The 17,694-nt window shown below is 47.2% G+C and overlaps 1 pseudogene; it reads left to right on the top strand.

Moving 5' to 3' along the window:
* Positions 1-17,694, top strand: part of LOC118227517 — a 516,632-nt pseudogene that overhangs the window by 436,369 nt on the left and 62,569 nt on the right.

Genomic DNA, 17,694 nt, shown 5'->3' with positions numbered 1-17,694 from the left:
AAAATTTTTGTTAGAAACTTTTTTTGAGTTGATATGGGAAAAAACTGTGGTGAAAAAAAAATAAGAAAAAGTAATCATATTCCACTTGTGTAATGAGATAAGCTTGTGGGGAAAAAAATGTTCCTTGTATGATTTTTTTTTTTTTTTTTTGATGTGGCCATTTCCTCAGGTGAATATGAAAACAGGGAGCGGAGGAGGGGGGTGTACTTTTTTACTTGGACTGGATACATATCTCAGGATGCATAACTCCTTCGGCTGTTCAGGACTGCCGAAAGGACAAGAAGAACAGGATCAAAATGCACACTGCGCCGCCTCCATTTACATTTTAATATTTTTTGTACCTTTCAGGCATTTAGCGGTCGCTAATCCGGAGCGACTTACATTCTTCCTTTCTTCACATACGAGCCGTTCATGAACCCGGGTTTATTTACCATTCAGGTTGAGCACCTTGCTCAAGGTCGCGGCTGCGGCGCTCCACCCGCGCACTGAACCCGCGGCGTCAGAGTCGCTAGCTCGGTTTGCTAATCGCTACGCAGCGCCCGCGGGTTTCGGCGAGAGGCAAACAGATGTTTAAGTAGGGCCCGAGCGCGGGTGGGCGGGGTGAGCTACGGGTAGCGGCGGCTCATCTAAATTTTCCTCTCCTTACGCCGTGTCTGGGCCGCGGAGCCCGCTTGGCTGCGGAGGACGGCGCACGCAGCGATGGAGCACAGCGCGCACACAGAGATGGAGCTGTGCAAACGCAGGCTGGAGACTGCGTTATGATCCGTCGGAAGCCTTGCTGCGGTCCACAGACCTGCTGTGGAGGGGTGAGGGAGAAGCAGACTTAGCGTGGGACGTGCCTGCCGTTGGCTAAACGGGCCTGATGTCGTGCCGGTCGTTCAAAGGAAACTCTGCCTCCCAGCGAGTCGTTTCCAGGAGTGCAGATTACGTCAGCGCAAACGAAAGTAAAACCGATGAAGTTTTGAGTGAAGTCAGGTGTGAGTTGTAGAGAGAGGTTGTCTTTGCCCTAATGTAGTGGTGAATGTGACTGTGTACCACCCCATGTACCACCAGTCTCTCTCCCTCTCCCTCTCCCTGTCTCTCTCTCTCTCTCTCTCTCTCTCTCTCTCTCTCTCCTCTCTGTCTGTCTGTCTCCCTCTCTCTCTTTCCACTCCGTCTGAATGTTGTTTTCAGGAAATGTCCCGTCGCTCCACGAAACATTGTTCTGAAATGTCTGTTCTCTTTCTCTTTCTCTCTTTCCTCTGCCGTTCACCTCTCTCAAGCTCATTATCTGGATAGGAGGGTTAAAGGTACTGTGCTTTCTTTCCTTCTACATGCGTCCGTGCTCTGTATGTAATTCCTGTAGCGTGCACCATGATTCTCTATTAACGTTTCTCTTTTCTCTTTTTTTATGCTTCCCCTCCTTTTTTTACTGTCAAAAATCAAATGCCATGTCATTTTTTTTCGTAACCTGTGACATTGTTACACCGCTTTTAATTTCCTGTCATACCACATATGTTCACCTTGTAAGAGACAAGTATATTGCATCAGTTTTGACCAATATAACTTTCTTTACAGCATACTGTAGCGACAATGAGTCTCCCTTCAATGTGTCCAGAAAAAGAAGGGGGAAAAAAAATCACACGTGGCGACAGATTGTTCGACAAACTTTAAAACCATCCCTCCTCTGATTCGCCAGAAATTTCTCATATGTTGTCATTCAAAAACATAACATTTTTTTCATTTTAATTATTATTTTAAAAATTTTTCATTTGTACCAAATTACATGGATTTATTTAATTTTCTTCCAATATGGCCCCAGTTGATATTTGGATCGAAATGAATCCAAATGAATTTGTTTGTCGAATAACCAGAACACACGTCAATTTGCATCTGATTCTACCAGCATTGTGCAATCCAGTGTCTGCAAACCTGCTTTTTCCATTTCCCCCTACCCCCCACCCCACCCCCCCTCCTCCTACGTGTTTGTCGGACTGAAACGTCCTTCACAGAGATGCGTTCTGAGTATTTTAATTTTCTTTCCCAAATTTTCCTCCTGCCTTCCCTCCCTCCCTCCCTCCCCACTCCTCCTCCTCCTCCTCCTCCTCCTCCTACTCCTCCTCCTCCTTGCCTATATTAGGAGACAAGATAGGATACAAAGGTAATGGAACCAAAGCCCCAGGGAGATTGTCACGGAACAATCGCTCTCCGCTCCTCTTGTCTTGAAGCACGGCGTAAACGTGTCTTTGTTTCAGTCTTTCTCCGTGTTTACTTTTCTTGTGGTCCTCTTCTGGTTCTGTCCCTCATTCTTGTCCGTCCCGACACAGTCAGCACACACACCAAAACACTGGCTACTGCGTTTTGTTGGGAGCACTGTTGGCCTCCTCCTCCCGCCCTCCCACTCCCCACCCCACCCCCCCCCCCTTCCTTTTTTTCATGCATCTATGGCCTGAATCCTAATGTCTGTTAGAATAGCCGCTAAAGCTGCTTAAGTTACTTCCTGGGCTTCGCTTATTATTCTGTGAATAAAGGAATGTGAACTCCGGCATAAAGTATAGATGTGGAGAGATGGGAATTAAGAAGCCCTCCCTATACTTTGTGCTTGTACCTTGAATGGGCTGTAAATTCACATGGATGCTGTGCTACCCGGAAGCCAGAAGGAGAAAAAAAAAGGACCGTCTTTTATTTTTTGTCCTTATTTTTATTTATTTAAAAGAAAAATATTAATTCAATTTGTGCATAAACAACTATGCGCTGAACAACTCCAAATCTATTCTGCGAAAAGAAAAAACCAAACGTATCAAAAGAAAACATTTTTTTAAAGATCTTGAGGGCTGCCTAAATTCTGTGACCTTTTGTTTGGCTATCAACTTTTCATGTCATTTTTTTTTTTATTCTTACAATATTTTGTTTTATGGGATTGCCAGGTTGTGAGTCTAGAAAACCCTATGGTCTTTAATTCAGAGGTGTGGCTTGAAACCCAATTCTGAGCTCAACAGTGCTGACAGTGGCTAATATTCAAATGGGCCTGGTTGTAATTGGCTGCAGCATCACCCAGAGAGGGAGGCTTTCGGTTGGCAGGGTATCCCCTGCCTAACTGCACACTAGCTGTTGTTCTGGTCTAGTAGGTCTGCCTATGGCAGCTGTGTAAATAGACTGTGGTGCAGTTTTCTGAGCCACTCGAGCTGGACTGTAGTTTTGCTTGCCTGGACTGTGCACCCTTCGGTGGAGGCACATGTTCCTGTGCACTCTCCCAATTTAGTGAGGATGTTAAAGTGACCTGGTGGGGTTAAAATTGCGATTGGGCATTTACAAATTTGGAGACTAAAAAAGATCAAAGATCAAGATCAAAGGAAAAAAAAATTTTGGAAACTTGTTTTGATGGATAAAATGACTGAACTGGCACAAAGAAGTCTGTATGGTGAAAGTGGCTTTTACATTCATGTGAAATTACAGATTTGTGCATTTCTCAAGGCCTGTCTGACATCCAGTGTCAGTATATGTTCACCAAATGTTATTTTGATATCGTATCTGTCTGTTATTTTTTCTGTTTCGGTTTTGTTTGTTTGTTCGTTTGTTTGTTTCATTTGAATGAGAAGGGTTTTTTTTTTTTTTTCCTTCCCCGCCCCTCGCAACTGGTGGTGTTTTCTGATTGGTCACAGCGTTTGACTGACGCGCTTTCCTTTTGACAGAGGGCTGCCCTGGGTTGTGCAACAGCAATGGGAGGTGTACCCTGGACCAGAACGGCTGGCACTGCGTCTGCCAGTCCGGGTGGAGAGGGGTGGGGTGCGACGTCGCCATGGAGACCCTCTGTGCAGATGGCAAGGACAACGAGGGAGGTAATAAGGGCAGATCCGTGGGGACTGGGATTGACAGAAATGGGGAATTAGTTAAAGGAGCCATGTTTCTTTTCCTTATTTGTGATTTCCAGTGGTTAGCAAAAACACAGCTGTGTGTGTTTGTGGGCATGTGTGTGTATGTACGTGTAATGTGTGTGTGTGTGTGTTTGTGTTTTTGTTTGCGTGTTTCTGTGTCTGTGTGCGAGTGTGTGTGACCAGAAGAACGCCTGTGTGAACTGAGACCCCCTGTGAATAAAAAGTAAGAAATGAAAATGCATTGTGTGTTTCTCAGTGACCGTGTGCCCGTGGCTGCCTGGAATAGGGCCAGTATCCCTCCAAGAAGCTTCCCCCAAGAAATCCACATCCCAGCGGGGAATGTGTCAAAACTCTCGAAACCCTTTAATCGCTAATTACAAACTTGCTGTACTTTAATTTAGTTTCTAAAGTCATTTTAGAAGGCATCAGTGCTAAGCAATTATTAATGAACTCAACCTTTTATGCTTTCTTTTAATCAATGTGCTAACCCGACGGCGCTCGCTGTGCGTCGCGCTGGAAGTATTTTTAAAAGTACTCTGAGACCAGGACTGGTCCCGCTTCCTTCAGTCACTGTATTCACATTAACAGCGCGCGTCTGGCGGTAACAGAGCCGTGCTCTGGCGGGTCAGGCCCACGGCCTTGAATCTTCCAAGCGGCTCTGCGGACGCGGTTACTATAGTGATTTGTGGAGGAGCGAGTTTGTACCCAATCAGGCCCCGGGACATGGGAATGAGATACATTCCGCTTTTTTTTGGATCCTTACCCGTCTTCCAACGCCGAGAAGCTCATTGGTCGTGATGGATGCTGAATGAACCAAAAAAGAAACAAGTGTCTCCTTCCATGCTGTGCTCTAAAACAAGCCTTCGACACAGTTTGCCTCCAGACGGGTTTTATCATGCATTTTACTCAGGGGTGTTAGAATTCTGGTTTATTTCACAAAACTGAAATGCACACTGTATCTTGTCAGCACGGCTATCCCTGAGGAGAATTTTTTTTTTTTTACGCAAATGTACTCTTATACAGGAAATGGGGGGCATAGCTTGGGTGGGGGGGAGTTGGGGAGGGGGGGAGGACTTCCAAATCTACGCAGGCAGAGTACGAGCTCCTGCATGGACAGTCAGACAGTTGAGATCAGCTGCTGCGAACGACACTCGAACAAATAGCAAAAACATGAACCCGCTGTAATCTGTCACTCGCTTTGGCGAAGTCAAGGGTAAACGCCTGTGAAAAACAGCAAACGGCGCGTCTCTCCATCACGAGCCGCGGAAATGAGATTTGGGCTCCTGATTTATGTCGGCGGACGGAAACTTGTAAAAAAATTTGTTTCCCGCTGATTAGTTCAGGAGGGCGTGGATCGCACACTGTTTTACGATCCCCAGACTGGTGGCGTGCCAGATACGAGCCGGCTTTTTATAAACTAACAAAGACGAACGACCGCCTTTTATGAGGCGTGCGCTAGACTGTACCTGCGGGAGAAGGGATCATTTCTGCGCGGGGCGTTAACCGCCTCCCTACCAGGAGAGAGCGGGGCGGCGGCCGTCCTCTCTAACCCCGCGCTCTGCGCGTTCGCCGCACGCGAGCAGGCGCGGGGGACTGGAGCCACGTGGTACAAAACCGTCACAGAGCAGCAGAGGGGATTGGCTGATTTGGGTCTGAGCGTTCTTATTAGCGTCAGACACATCTTCAGACAAGTGCAGAGATTTTTTTATTTTATTAATTAATTTTTTTTTTTTTTTGCAAAAGTTCCAGTCAAATACACCATTCAGACAACCTTGTGTCATGTCAAGTGTGCCGTGCCACACAATGGCCTTTACTTGCAGCTGTAAATGCGGACCCGTATATGTATACATGTAATTGTTCTGTGGTATCTTATTCCTTTCGGTGATGTTGCTGTGGCAACTGGTTTGCTCTCAGCATGTAGAAAGTTGGCTGACATCACAGCCGGAAGGCGGGGAAACGTCATCGCCGGTGTCATGCGTGTGTGTGTGTGTGTGTCCGCTCCCGCAGACGGTTTGGTGGACTGCATGGACCCCGACTGCTGCCTGCAGACCTCCTGCCAGAACCAGCCGTACTGCCGCGGCTCCCCCGACCCCGGCGACATCATCGGCCAGAGCCAGCAGGCCCCGCCCCAGCAGGCGGCCCGCTCCTTCTACCAGCGGGTCAGCTTCCTGGCCGGGCCGGGCAGCTGCCACGTCATAGCGGGGGAGAACCCCTTCAATAAGAGGTGAGAGCTGGGGGGGGGGGCGGCGAGGGGGGGACGGGGGTGGAGAGGAGGAGAGGCGACAGCACTGGAGTCACACATTCACACAGCTCCCTGACTCTTACCACCTGCTACCCAGCTCCTTCCACACAACACAAATACTGTACAAGTTCTGAAACCTGTATCGCACATGCAGTATATCAACAAGCACGGCACCGTCCAGACCCACGGCGCAACTCACTTCTGCAGACACATTTTAGCTGGAACCATCTGCGCATGCGTCCCACAAAACGTCCCTCAAAGGTCGTCCGTGAGTGAGTGACCACAGTTTGCCATGCATAGCCCAGTTCCTGCGCGCCGTGGGAAAAATGCCTTACACACAGCGTATTTCCTTGTATCGTTTTCCCAGGTGCTAGAGCCCAACTCCCCTAAAGGCAGCTTTTTAGCCAACCGCACACTCAAAAGAACAAAATTGAGACCTTATAGATTTTTTTTTTCCCCCTCTTCTGGGGTGGAGAAAAGGCTGTACGAGTACACGGGGAAGTAATATATATATATATATATATATAATCCAGTGGTGTTAAGTCCACCACTTTCCCCTGCATTGTATTCACCAGGGCATGCCCAATTTGTGTTGAGCAGGAAATGAAAAGCATTATTAGTCTGTTCCGGCCACTCTCTGTAGGTTAGCAATGAAGGCGCTCCTGCGGGAGCCCCTACGCGCCAGTAATCCAATCGGGGATGATCCTCGCCGATATTTTTCAACAGATAAAAAAAAAGGGGGGTGGGGGGGGGTTAACTTAACAGGATCAAAAGGATACTGAAGGGAAATCCAGCCCACTTCTGCGGCGTCCTGTGGCCGAGCGGATTTTTCCGTCGATAGGATTTACGAGCGGCCTTTTGCGCTTTTGTGGCCCGGCGCGGTCGTAGGCCCCGGCAAAGCCGATTGGCCCCCGGGTGTCAGCTCGACCCGGGCCCCGCCTCCACGCGCTCGCACCTGCAGGAAACCACCTAATCAATCGTCCGGGTACGTGGTGCCTTTTCCACACCTGCCGGGGGGGTCGGGACCGAGACCTCCTGCCAGGCTTGCGAAAAGCGCTTCGGTTCAGGGGTTCCCAGCACTGCTAGTTGGGGCCCCACTGGTGGGGCGTGGGAGGGGTTGAGGTGGTCAGGATGAGAAACGCATTGTGTTCCCCCAACCGAAGATCATTCACACTGATCAAGCTAACGCCGCACTGGCTACTTTGCTTTGGACACTCAGTGCTCCACACACGTACATACGTGGACACAGACGGTGCATTTCAGATGGCTTGCGTTCCTTGCTTTGGTCTGAGAAAATGGCATCACTCTTAAATTGGTTATAGGCTTGGGAGGTGTGGGAACCTGTAGTCGGTGGTCATTGTGTTAGGTTCCCTGTCAGCACTGTGGATTACAGTTGCAGGAATAGGGGAGCTGAGAAGGTTGTTTTTGCAGCTGGACCTGGGTTCCAGTGTAAATAAAACCATTCGGGTTTCTCACAGTGCATCGGTCCAAGCCTGCGCATAAGCAAGTGTGTGGTCTCTCCTTTTGTTTTCGTTCTATTCTGAATAAGAAAGAGTGGATTTAAAATAGTCTGATGAGTCATCGCTCCCTCTCCCTCCTGATGACTAAGGAGGGTATGTCTTCTCGATTGAACTCTGCGAAGAATTACGTTCGCATTTGACAGAATTCATTCATATTCATTGCAATGGTAGGTGTAGAATATCTCCTTTGTAGACGAGCCAAGCAGATATGTTTCACAAGGTAAATATTTAATATCAAAACTGCTACACATGTAAAGATGGACCTAGCTGAGGGAACTATTTCAGCAATCGCCAGAAGCTCAAACTGAAAACACATGTAGAGACTCTCCCAGCATTTACCAAAACCAGGTGATTAGGAATAACCTACCACGAGGCATTAGCGAATAAATATATAAACCGCGCATGTAGTGTTCCTCTTTGATATGTAAGACCATCGCATTTGTTTTGCTTTAAGGAATCAAGCTGCATAAGCCGTCGGCACAATTAGTGCTGATTACAGGAGTCACAAATCCACCCCAGCCCGCCTCCCCACCCACTATGAAAATATTACTGAATTCTTCCTCTAAATCCTATATTTATTCATGTGGGCGCGTTATTAAAATTGTCTCAAAGAGATCTGCGGGTTATTAAGGATGGCTCTGATTTTGAAGCGGCTGGTTTAGAATTTAGTAAATCATATGCAGGGAAACTGGTTGAATCATTCTAACATAGAAAAAGCATACATTCTGTTATGAAGAAAGTTCTATGGTCAGAAACAAAATGGAGGGCAACGGTAGGACTGACCCCAGCCCGGTCTGGGAGTGTAGCGCATTTTGTTAGTGAAACTTTACCCAACAGGCTGTAAGCAGGATTGGTTTGTGGAAAAGGTTGCGGGGTTGCTGGTGCCCTCAGGTCTACCTTGGTGGGAATTCACACAGACTTGATAAGAGTGGTAATAGGGGGGAAATGATGTCCCAATCGCTGGGCGACGTTCCAGAGCTGTGGATTTGGTGTCAAAATAAGTGATGAGTCTAGGGAACCACTGTTCCCACATTATTTGGGATTTTAAAAAGGACAGTGGTTAGACCCCCAAGGGAATGAGTTTTGGTTTGTTTGCCCCGTATTTTAAGTTGAAGCTCCTGTTTGTTCTACTTTTTTCCCTGTTAGTCTTCACTTGTTTGTTTTTTTTGTTTTTTTGTTCTGTGGATGGGGATATTTTAAGCAGGCTTTGCATTTTGTGCAGAAGTACAGTCCACCCCATGGACTCTATTTGGCAGAACACAGTGCATTTTTTACGTCCACTGTAGAAAAAGCCCGTCGGCCAGAGTCCAGGCCTACTGAAGAATGGCCTTAACATTTACAGTCTTGTTTCACGAGCACAATAAACAGTTTTACCTCCAATCTCTTTCCTTTTGTCCGATGGACCTGCTTTCATGAACGATGCCTGGTGGTGCGGGATAACTCAGCCGAATGTCCTTCCGGAAAGCCGGAAAAGGGGATTGAAGCCTCGGGCTGAAATTGCGGCGATGACAGGTCCTTTTCATTCCTTCGTGTTTATGGCGACGGAGGAAAAGAGGACGTTAAAATCATGAGTGCGTAACTCACACGCTGTTTACGCGTCGGGTCGGACGCACTCCGGGCGATGGGAGCGGCGCTGGAGAGAACGGCCGTAAAAAGCTTTTAAGTGGACAGGTTCCCTGAAATGGAAATAACTAATGAGGGCGTGCGGCGTTGCTCCGAGAGCCCTTGATTAGCACTTAGCGAAGCTGTAATGACCTCAGAATAAACCAATAAGTAAACACAGGTGTCCCGTAGCCCGCGGAGAAGTCGCTATCTCGCCGCTGCCATTGATTAAGAGCTGATTTAAATCTCTCTCTCTCTCTCTCTCTCTCCCTTTTCCGGAGGGCGTACGTGTTCGGCCTGCCTCGAAACTAATTGGCGGCGCGGCGCTTTCCGGCGAACGAGAAAAAAAAAAGAAAGAAACGGAGAGCGGCGACGGTTTCTCGGGGGTTGAGTTAAAACTGCGTAATTTACATTTCAATCGCTCACTTTCTGAATATCGATCCTGATGAAGCCTCGGACGGGGATGCCTTGCATCGCATTAAATGGCGAAATAATTCCAGAGCCTCTTAGGGGACCGTGTGAGTTATGTGCTGTTTAAAAGCTGTGTGTGAGGGCGGGGAGTGCTCGTATATGTGTGTGTGCAGCATTTATATGTGTGTGTGTGTGTGCGTGCATGTGTGTTCGCATATATGTTTGGGTGTGTGAGTTTTTGTATCGGGGAAAGACTGAGCGTGTGTGATTAATTGTGTGTGAGAGGCCGCTTGCATGTGTGAGTGATCGCGTTAGTGTGCGCACGCGTGCACATGCATGTGAGAGTGCACGAGCGTGCATTACTGACCTCGTGTCTGTGCGTGCGCGAGCGTGCATTACTGACCTCGTGTCTGTGCGTGCGCGAGCGTGCATTACTGACCTCGTGTCTGTGCGTGCGCGAGCGTGCATTACTGACCTCGTGTCTGTGCGTGCCGGTGAATGGGTTTGTGTGTACATCACGTGCACCGGAGCCTTGATTTGTTTTCTTGTACTTGCCCCCCAGCCTGGTGTCCATCATCCGGGGTCAGGTGTTGACGGCGGACGGGACGCCCCTCATCGGAGTGAACGTGTCCTTCGTGCACTACCCGGACCACGGATACACCATCACGCGCCAGGACGGCATGTACGTGCCCCGGCGGTTCCGCCTCCCTCCTCCTCCTCCTCCTCCTCCTCAGCGAAGGAATTTGAGTTTGAATTTGTTTGTGCTCTCCTCTGATTGGTCAGGGCGCCCCACGCGGCACAGTCGGGGCAGGATGGGAAATAGTTCTGTTCTTGAGCGGTTAGCGCATTAGTGGCAAATGCCACCGTAGACATCGAGCCATAATGGCGATAATTATGACCCAAATGAGCGTTGCTCCAATAGACCTGCGCCAATGTTATCTTTTAATTTGCGCATTTTCATTCTATTCATTCTGCGCTAAAGTGCTCCCCCAAAAGTTGTTAACCGCAGTGATTAACTCCTGTTAACGTTAACTTGCAGCCGAAGAGGCTCTTTAAAACAAGAGCTGCTTAAAATGCATTGAATTTACAAGGACGGAATCAGTCGGCGTGCTGCGGCTCCGTCGGTTCTCACTCGGTGTTGAAAAAAAAGTCAACACGTTATTCCTCCGAGCCGTGCGGTCCCCCGTTCGTACTGCAAGAGAAACTGCAAGCAATCATTGTGACCGAAATAGAGCATCGCTGTTTTACATGTGACACCACTAGTCTCGATTAAATTGTGCGTGAGTGTGGGGCTGGGGGGGGGGGGGGGTGGGGGTGGGGGTGTTAGAGTTAGAGAGGGGTTGACAAACTGTATTTTTGATTTTCTTTCACACTTATTTGAAAGATACACAACGTGTGATGGCTGTAAATTTAATCCAATGAGTCGCTGAGTTTGCTGCTTTTCCCGATCTCCTCTGAACTAGGCGGGTCACGGCATTTCGGGGGGGACGGTGTCGGATCAGATTAGGCGGCGAACGGAACGAGACCCGAGCAGCATTTCCATACAAACAGCGGGAAAAAAAGGAAACTGCCGGAAAACAGCTGCCAAGAAATAGCCTCTCAGATTAGTCCTCTCTGTCCAGATGTTACACCCCTGTTAGCCCCTCCTCCCCCCCGGCCACACAACGGGAGGCGTGACAAAAATCGCAGCGAATAATCACGCTTGGTCAACTTCCATATCCATTTAGGAAATTAAAAACAGGGGGAAAAAAAGATGGAGACACAGTCAGAGATCAAAGCCTGGATGCACACAGATGTTTGGATCCCATGGCCTGGGGAGGCTGGGGAGGGGCCGTCTGAGTCCAGACTGCGCCTCTCGCAGACCGCTGTGTGTGTGTGTGTGTGTGTGTGTGTGTGCGCGTGTGTGCGTGCTTGTGTGCAGGCGTGTGTATGCGTTAGCCCATGTGACCGTACAGGCAGGCATGTGAGTCCATTAGTGGGCCCCCCAAGGGTGGCTGATTGAATATAGGGCATTAGAGTTGGTGGCCCCCTCATTTACAAAAATCTTGACAGGCCCACCTATTTCAAAATAAAAAAAGTTCTATTTCACTGAGAAACACACAGTAGAAGTGATGCTGGCTGCATTAACATACTTGCCAGAGCAGTTTTTACCATGTTAGCAGAATGCTGGACCAGTGTTTTAATACAATGATTTGTAGAAATATTTTAAAATATTAATGAGGAGACACAGGACTTTTCACCTGTGAAAATGGGAAAATGATAATTTTTCAGTAAAATTCCTTCAGTGGTTTTCATGGTGTGAGCTGGCCGCGGATATAGTGTAGAACAAGCCTCTTGGGATTCTGGGTAATCTCCTGCCCTCTCCCTGTCCCAGGTTCGACCTGCTGGCCAACGGGGGCGCCTCGCTGACCCTGAGCTTCGAGCGCTCGCCCTTCCTCACCCAGTACCGCACGGTGTGGATCCCCTGGAACGTCTTCTACGTGATGGACACCCTGGTGATGAAGAAGGAGGAGAACGACATCCCCAGCTGTGACCTGAGCGGCTTCGTCAGGCCCAGCCCCCTCATCGTCTCCTCCCCGCTCTCCACCTTCTTCAGGTCCTCCCCCGACGACAGCCCCATCGTCCCCGAGACGCAGGTGAGCCCAAAACACAGTCCCCCACATCCCCCTCCCTGGGTATGAGCCATCCCCAAAACGCGTCCTCAGGGCGTGTGTGAGTCCCAAATTCATTATTCCTGAAATCCAGGTGTGGTCTAATGATGACATCATCAAAGCTCAGGTGTGTCCAAACAAGACCAGGTCAAAACCTAGTATATGGCTGGACCGGCCGACCAATGGTGTAACTTCATAACTCGGCCGACCAATGGTGTAACTTCATCACTCAGTCACAGACATTCGCGTTTGTAGGGCCGGCCCCGCTGTTGCGGTCCAGCCAAAAACAAATACGCCAATCACAATACATAGATGGACCGGACCACAAGAACCCATCGATGTGAGCTCCGTGTGAAGGATACTAGTGACTAAATTTCATTTCAACTTGAAATGTAGTTATTCATTCATTCATTCATTCATTCATTCGTTCGTTTTGTAAATCTGAGTGCTGTGAACGCACACACACAGCGCAAGGCTGTTTTGCTTAGGCTTCAGAATGTTAATGTCCCGCACTCGCAGCGGCAGTATCGAGCGCCGGAGTCTGTCCTTCGCCGTGATGTTTATTCATTTCGAGTCAATAAACGTTGAGGAAATGAAGCGCTGCGGGGGAAGGGTTCGGTCGGCCACAGCGGCCGCGAAGCGCCCGTTCACGGCCCGCCACGAGGCCCGTTTCGAAAAGCGCTGAGCGCAGCCGATCGCGTTCCCCGGGGGGGGCGGGGGGGTCCCGATTTTCTCGCAGGACACCCGCGGCTGCCCTTCGGGCCGACAGCGGGGCAGCGCCATCATCGCGGGTTTCCGGAAGAGCGGAGCGATTACATCGGGAACGAGAAGAAGAAATGATGTTCTGTAAACGAGGCGGTGCCGGAGGAAGAGGGGGCGTGGGGGGGGGGGGGCGTGGTGGGGGGGGTGGTGTGTGTATCCCTCTCGCTCGCTTTGAGGAGGCTCAAATGCGTTCCCCGCCTCGTCAGACCGCTTCCTTCCACGGCTGCCCCCGTGGTTCTCTTCTCAAACGGCTCTGGATGCGCTCGTGGGTTTGTGGGAGTTCCACAACCCAACCTTTCTTTCTCTTTTCCCCCCATTACCGTCGGAAGCCGTGGCACATCTGCGGGGGGAGATCTTCCGTATTGCGATATGATGGGCGGGCGCGAGTGGGCTGTCCGTATCCCCGCTCCCAGCCGCTGTACAGCAGATAATATCTCTCTGATGATGCCCGGCCCTTCACTACAACCTGGTGCCTGTTGGCGGTCCTGTAGCCTCGGCGCTGGTTTAATACTGCCTGTTCAGCTGTTTATTAGGCTAAGAAAAAAAAGAATTGTGTCCGGTCCTCGAAGCGGATTTATCCCGTGTTGAATAATAGCTTCAAAACGGAACGGGTAAGTGTGAAATGTGTAAATTTAGCTCCCGCTAAAGCTCCAGTGATTTGGAGAAAGGATAGAAAGCAGTCTTTTATACATAAATGATGAACAAATATCTCCCCTCTAACTGAACCCATTAATAGTAATTAGGTGCTAAATAGGTCAATATTAAACTGGCTCCAAGCTTTTGCATTCATATGATATGCAGACCACTGTATTGTAATGCAGCACACATTTGTATGAAATTAGAAAGCAATATTTCATGCAGGGCAAACCTTTGGAGCTATAAAAACTTTGTATTTATTAAGTTCATTGCACATGCTAGACGCATCTGTCTTTACCATCTATACAGTCTAAAGAGAGTTCTACCTCTATTCCTGAAGGTGAACCAAGTGGTACTTTACAGAAGCTGGTTATAATTCCAGATGAATGTTGATAACGGTTGCTCTGCTGCCGCCATAATTGCTATATTGACAGCCGTGTGAAATGGGGATAAGGGAACTGGAGTCTCCTCCAGGTTGCAGGTTCAAATCTCGTGTCGTGGCACTGAAGTTGTTACCTTGAGCCGAAGCACTTAATTTGAATTGCGCTGGTGAATGCCCAGCTAAGCATGATGATCTCACGTCTTGTCTGTTGTGATAGAAATTACCCAGACAACCAACAGATGTTCCCCCTTGCTCCTCATCAACACGTAGACCAAGCTCACACCTTATTATCTTCCATCTGAAAATTGGTATGCTATATGTCACAGGCTGGGTAAAAAAAAAGAACTAATCAGATACGGCTATTATTATAAAAAACCATTATGACACTACAAACCTGAAACCGCCAGTAAAATTCTTAATGCAGCACAAAAGATATGCTAAGATTCACAGGAGGGGGGTTGGGATCCAGAGGGAGAGAACAGTGTCAGTGATAAATGCAGAAATTGTTCATCTTGTGTTCTTCAGTGTGTCCCGAACCAACAGCGTACTGAATGCACAATGAGCTAAACCTTTCCCCTGAAGAGTGGGGGGAGGGGGAGGTGGGATTATTCATAAATAAAAGACAAATTAATAAATAAATGAAACATTTATAGGGTAGGCGTAGCTATTAAGCTCACCCAAATATATGTTTTGACATTTTTTACATAATTGTAAAACATGAGTAAAAATGCAAGATTTTTTTCTCGTGAGGTTTGATCGCTAACTCAGAAAATCCATTGTTTTATCAGATAAAAGATAATATTCTGTTCATAATTTGAGGCCATGTACAGATATCAAAATTCGAATCTCTTTATTTCACAAATCAGCTCTTACAAGGAGAGGCGCCTGTTTATTTGACAGGGCCATTGCACATTAATATCATTTCAGAGTGAACCAGGGTGGCTTATTTTCATCTGTATTCTGCAGTCTCTGATCTACATGTCTTTGGTGTAGATCTACTGTATGAGTCTAGAGTCAAGACAATATGTAATAAATTTATATTCCGTTTTTTTATATGTACTGTAAAAGCCTCAGATGACAGCTAATCCCATCATTTATATTCAAGAAGCAGAATAGCCTGTAAGCTACTGTGCTGCCTACTGTACTTTGTGAGTCTGAGAAAAGTAAGCTCCACAGTTCCACCATGAGAAGGCATTTGTGCATCTTAATAATGCCTAATAACAGCTGATACGAGCAGTCAAATGCCAAATGCTAACCAGCTCCTCCTGCAGGCATAAGCTTCAGTGAGATTGTGACTGGAATTATGAAGTGCTATATCTGCACGTAGGGCTTCTTGGTCGTAATAATTCACCATGAAGTTTACTCATTAAACATGGATGGTCCCCATTGATATCAGCTAAAAGAAAAATAAATTTAAAAAAAGAACACAAACGTAAAAATAAAAAAAACCATGTAGTAAAATGGTATTAAATAATGATGCCCAACTGCAAATAAGAGCTAGAGCCAGGAAGTGGCGGTGGGTTTTTAATTACTGGTTTGTTTGAGGGCCACGGAAAGGAGCTAGCGGTGTCACTTCCGTAATTGGTGATCAGAGAGAGGAGTCACGGCAGGAATTCGTTCAACCCTTCAAGTTCACGCTGCGGAGAAACGCGCGACGGGCGCACGCACGGTGATGAAGTCCGCGTGTCCGATGCCATCGACTGCTGTGACTTGCGGATGACACAAGCGACCACATGATTCCTTTGACTCAGTGACTTGCGGAATTGCGTGTCACCGTAAAAGAAAACACACATACACGCGCACATCTCACGCACACATACACACCTCTCTGCGTGCATTATCACAACATAGAGCTTAAATGCTTCCCACATTAGAGGGGCTAGACATTTCCAATCAGGGGAAGTCATTTTTCAGTATTTCGCTTATTTTCATGATATATATATATATATACGTCTTGCAGCAATGTTTTGTGGATTATTGCCTTTTTCTGTAGAGCCTGTTTGCATGCCTTTTAACTGTGGGGAAAAACTGGACTTAGATTGCCCTGGGACTTGAAGGCATTTGTTAACCAGATGAACCTCATTTTCAGTGAATCCTCAGTTCAGAGACATGGAGTGTTCACATATAGTGCAGTCCATAAGTATTTGGACATCGACACAGCTGAAAATGGGGGGACTCAACACAGAAACTGAAACTAAAATGATATCTGTACGTAAATACCATGAAACCAAAGCTGATCGTGTGTCCTTTTGTCTTCGTCTGTTGATCTCAAATCCAAATTCTTTAATTACATAGCAAAATAAATAAATAAATCACTCTGCCGTTACCATACCTTTCAATAGCATAGTATAACTTTCCTGGGGGAACTTCAGGTGAAGTCGCTAGGATACAAGAAATTCAAGAAACAATCTACTGACAATCTAATGACATTAAGAAATTAAATTGCACATAGAAATGAAGAGATCTATTAAAAGAATTCTAGTAAGAACCTCCATCCATCAATTCCAAAGAACTTAATATAAAATACTTAAAGACCGCAAACACTAAAATACATTTTGGACTACGCTAAATTAGAAAATTAAATGAAACGATAAAATTAAGGCGTGCTGTGTCATTCATGAGACAAAATATTTAAAAAAACATTGGCGTGAATCCATTGCGAAACCGTCCAGCACTGGCGAGAACAATGGAAGCGGAGGACAGGCATTTCTCTTGGCAGGTCTCTTCCGCCCTCCCCTCCACCCTCACCTATGACGTTATTATTATGATGTACGTATGATGTATGTATATTCATGGTGCTTTATATATACAATTATTCTTAACAGCTATGTGATTATGGAAATGTGCAAGCATTAATCTTGGGGACATCTTCCCTTTTTTTTTGGAGGAAATTTGAAATAGGCTGGGGTTTTTTTCTCATGCACTTGTAATGATGAGACCTGGGGCCAGTGGAGGAAGACAGATGATTTAATATTTAGATCATTATTCCGCTGGTGACACTTCGTCGGAGTGGTGAAGAGGGGGTCAGGGCTTGGAAGACTAGAAGGAGAGTTCCACTGCTCTGACTCCCCAGGGGGGTGTTGGTTCTGTTCTCCTCCAAAGGTCCTGCAAGAGGAGACGGCCATCCCAGGAAGTGACCTCACCCTGCTCTACCTGAGCTCCAGGGCGGCGGGCTACAAGCCCATCCTCAAGGTGATCATGACCCAGGCCAACATCCCCTTCAACCTGATGAAGGTCCACCTCATGGTGGCCGTGGTGGGCCGCCTCTTCCAGAAGTGGTTCCCCGCCTCCCCGAACCTGTCCTACACCTTCATATGGGACAAGACCGATGCCTACAACCAGAAGGTCTATGGTCTGTCAGAAGCCGTGGGTGAGTCCTCAATATATATTTTTTGTTTTCCACAGCAACTATACTGTATAACAATCATTTCTTTTGTATTTAAATAATTGCTTTAATTTGTGTTGACCAAATGTGATTCATATTGATTAAAAGTTCTTTTTTATATCCTTACTTGTTGAATGCAGTGAGAAGAGTGTAAATGGAAATACTTATAATCTATGTAGACGTTCCAGCTGTAGCATTTGTTTTTTACTTTAGGTCTCAATAGTGTGTCTGCGCAGTCTGGACTTTGAA

Source organism: Anguilla anguilla, chromosome 5 (genome assembly GCF_013347855.1).
Source record: "Anguilla anguilla isolate fAngAng1 chromosome 5, fAngAng1.pri, whole genome shotgun sequence".
Taxonomy (NCBI): domain Eukaryota; kingdom Metazoa; phylum Chordata; class Actinopteri; order Anguilliformes; family Anguillidae; genus Anguilla; species Anguilla anguilla.
Note: the sequence above shows the minus strand (reverse complement) of the source record. Positions and strands in the feature narration are given on the sequence as shown.